Here is a 4,015-nt window from a genome sequence, read left to right as displayed (position 1 = left end):
TTCAGACCCCCTCTGTCACATAGCTAGAAGAATAGCCTATGTGCAGGCTGAAGGCTGAAGTCTGGTTATTCCTGTAATACCTCCAAGGAAAGAAATGCTGTGAATCACCATTCCTTGCAGTTTAGTAGATGAGCCACAGCACCCTGGAATGTTTGCAGTAGAGCATGAGAAATTCCACATATGTGGGACATTTACCCAACTGGCTGGCAGGCTCTGTGACAGCTCTTGCTTGTCTCAGAGCCAGTCCCTGAAGAGAGGACTCTTCTGGCCTCACTGCTCTGAGTTCCTCATCCAGTACAGCTGAGTGGCCCTGTCTTGGCCCATTCCAGAACATTTGGAAACCAAGTATTTTGTAATATCTAATGTGAGCTGCTAGGAATTGCAACAGAGATGTCAGGAAGGAATACAGTGACTAAACAAGGCTTTTACCCAGAAACCCTTTGTGGCCATTCTAGAAATTTCTTCTTAGCAACATTTGAACCCTAAAGTCAAAATATATAAATTAGCCTTTGTTCCACGCTGGTGTCCAGAGTAAGACCAAGAGTTTGTTTCCCATCCAGTTCAGCTGAGTTACCTAGAAGGACAATACAGAGCAGCCCACTCCATAGAGGGAAACAGCAAAGGAGAGGTAATACCCATGGTCTGTCAAGGTACTGCTGGCTGGCCGTGGAGGTAACCAACCAAGGTTTGCAACACTTGCCCATGTCAGAACTAGTCCTGTGTGAGAGGCTTGGAGATGGTTAAAGAAACTTCACAAGAGCATTTATGAGATATATGCCTGTTCTGAGCATGAAGACTGATCTCCACTGTCCTGGGACGTGCCACTGACATTCTGGAACAAGTCTTAATCACTTCTTTCTGAGGAGCAGAAGAGAAGGAAGGAAGGAAGGAAGGAAGGAAGGAAGGAAGGAAGGAAGGAAGGAAGGAAGGAAGGAAGGAAGGAAGGAAGGAAGGAGTCAACTGCATTACACATTAAGCCCTTTCCTCTCTCCCTTTAGTTCTCTCTCTTTCTCATAGACTTTCTAGACAGACCCTCTCTGATGCTGTCTTGTCTTCTCTCACTTCAATTTCAGCAGTCTCAGGTTTATTTCTGTATATTTTCGTGATGATACTCTTTTCCTTAAAGCATCGATGATAGGCTGGAGAGGCAGTGATAGGAGCAGATGGATTAGGTATCCAGGGACATCTTGTTTTACTAGCACATCCCTTGGCTCAGATACCCTTGTTTGGGGCATCCCTGCATGATTCTGGAGTAGACCATTTTAGCAATAAGCTAGTCCCACACATTTTCCTCTTATTGCCTGAATTAATATCCAAGAAGCTATTTTCCAGCATAAAAACGGCATCAAAGAGCCCTTCCCACAGCAAAAGGATGCCTATTTATGCATCGATCGCATTGTAAATGGATGTCACTCAAGATGGGACCTTCACAGCAGCAGAAGCAGCAGCTTCCTAAGAGAGGAAGACAGCTTCCTCTAAGACAGCTTCCTGTTATCATGGACAGCCAAGGCCAGCAGACACAAGTGGCAGGGTGGCCCCCCACGAGTGCTTCACTGTCCACCCTGTTCCATGAGGTGCAGGGTCAATTCAGGACAGCTCAGGCTGTTTCTGCTGCACTCTGCCCAACCAGACTAAAGCACGAGCGTTCCAGGCGTGGAGAGCTCTGTGGAATTTGAGGTAGGGCTGGGCTGTACAGGCCAAAGACAATATTGTGTATACAAGTCCTCTTTGCTTCCTTTGGGGTTTTGCTGTCTCTCTGTTTGCACACAGCTGTGGTGGGCAGAACCAGCATCTGTTTAGAAATGGTGTGGCTGTGAATGGGGATTGATGAGAAGAGGAAACAAGGCCAGAGAGATGCCAACGAGATAAATGGCGTTGGTGCACACAAACATCCAGAAACAGAGCGACTGGCCAGAGTTATCTGTGTTTCTCACACAGCTGACTTCCTAGCAGATTTAAGACACTTAGTAATGATGGTGTTGCTATTTGTCGAGCAGATTAGAGCCAGGCCACTGGATGAGGATGAAGTGGATGTGACTAAACTCAGGCTCAGTGTTTACTTTCAACATATTGTGAGCCATCCAAACTCACCAGGTCAGCAGAGACCTAGTCTAGGGAGTGCACCCCAAAGAGCAATCCATCAGGCCTGCCATGGCGTGAGACACTCGCTTGTCCAAAAACAGCCAGCCAGACACCCAGGCCTCTGCCATATGAGGCTGGCAGGTGTGGCACAAGATCCCCCTTACTGAGGGAAGCCTGGAGAGCACCAAGCAAAACCAGCACCTTTGTTTGAGTGATGAATCCCAGCTGGTGTGTCTACTTTAGTGTGACCAGATCCCTCTCTGACTGCCCATGACTGTCCCAACCAGATTTCCTCTGGCCACAGTGAAAGTTTAAGCAAACTAAAGCACATGTGGTCACCTCCTTGTGGACACCTGAATATGTCCTGGCTTTGAACTGAATCCCAGCCAGGCTGCCAGCAGGGGCCAGCTGAGGAAGAAAGCATAGCCAAAGAGGATGTGAAAAGGAGGGCAGGAAGCACAGCTCCAGATTTTGCTAGCATGCAACTCATGCCGTTAAGAATTGCCCTGTGGTGAGGTGGGCAGTGCACAGTGCAGTCACCAGAGCAACAACAAGATACCACACAGCTGGTTTAATTCAAGTCACGTCTGGGAGCACAGGGACAGCAGAGCATGGCCATCATGGAAGAAAACTCAGATTCATTCACTTTCCAGCCATCTGAGGAAACAAACAAACCAAATGAGTCCAGATTCCATTCTGTGGACTTCGGGTACTCAGGAAACTGGGGCATGACATCATCCAGCAGAAAGGAGACAGCAGCTCGTTCAGCTTCTGTAGTGCTGTAAGAAACCACCACTTCTCTGCACAGTGGGGGAGCTCATGTTTTTAAGGGAAAAAGTGACCTGTCAGTCACTACTTACAATGTATGATTGTCTAGAAGTTCCAAGGAAGTGTACAGAGGTGGCAGCCCTTTGACCTTGAAAAATTTCTTTCTCCAGATAATTTTGTTGTTTAATAGTGGAAGAAGATGTGGACTGTCACTGTGAGTGCATGAGTCAAAGCAGCAGGTGGAATCCCCAGTCAGTCTGATTTTCCCAAGAGATGGTCACCCCATGCTGTACCCCTAACAAGCTGTTTATTTAGGGCATTGGCAGATCTTCCCCTCGCTGTGCATTTGCCAAACCACAACTAAGAGCTTTCCATTTAGCCACGGAAGGAAAATCTTGAAAGCAATTCATGAGTCTACACTAAAACCACTAGAGCTATAATTAAGTCAACTCTTAAAGTAGTGTAACTCTTTTTATGGCTGAAATAGCAGTCTTTATTTTAAGCATCTTTGGAGAAAGAGGAGGAGAGAGGCAAACATTTCCATGTGAAGGGTTGGAAACTCCTTTCAGCGTACTAAACATTCACCAAGGCTTCCTGTGCGCACTGGAGTTTGTCCTTTCCCTGCTGGCTGGATTTTCATCCCGTTTGACCTCCAGCAGCCGGCTGAAAGCCCTTCTCCAACCCGACAGCAGCTATCTTCGGGTCAAGGACACCGGTGGGACAGCGGGGACTGGGACGGGCGCAGGACACTGCCCGGAGCTCGGAGAGCCCCGAGGACGGGCGGAGAGCGAGAGAGCAGCGAGGGGCACAGCGGCAGCGCGGACAGCGGGAGAGCAGGAGGGGCACAGGGGCAGCGCGGACAGCGGGAGAGCAGCGAGGGGCACAGGGGCAGCGCGGACAGCGGGAGAGCAGGAGGGGCACAGCGGCAGCGCGGGCGGCCGCGCCGAGCGCTCCCCGCTCACGCCCCGCGGGCGCGGCGCACCTGCGGCGGGCGGGCAGCCCGTGCCTGGCGGCGGGGCGGTCACGCCGGAGGCTGCCCGGGGCGGCGCGCAGCCTGCGCGGTGTCTCGGCACGCTCGCCCGCTCCCCGCCCCAAAGCCGCGCCGCTGCCCAGCCCCGCTCCCGGCGCAGCCAGCCCGAGCGCGGAGCGGCGGAGCCCCCGCGGG

The sequence above is a fragment of the Melozone crissalis genome, unplaced genomic scaffold (genome assembly GCF_028551555.1).
Source record: "Melozone crissalis strain CALT ecotype California unplaced genomic scaffold, PUWL_Pcris_2 ptg000027l_1, whole genome shotgun sequence".
Classification (NCBI taxonomy): Eukaryota; Metazoa; Chordata; class Aves; order Passeriformes; family Passerellidae; genus Melozone; species Melozone crissalis.
Note: the sequence above shows the minus strand (reverse complement) of the source record.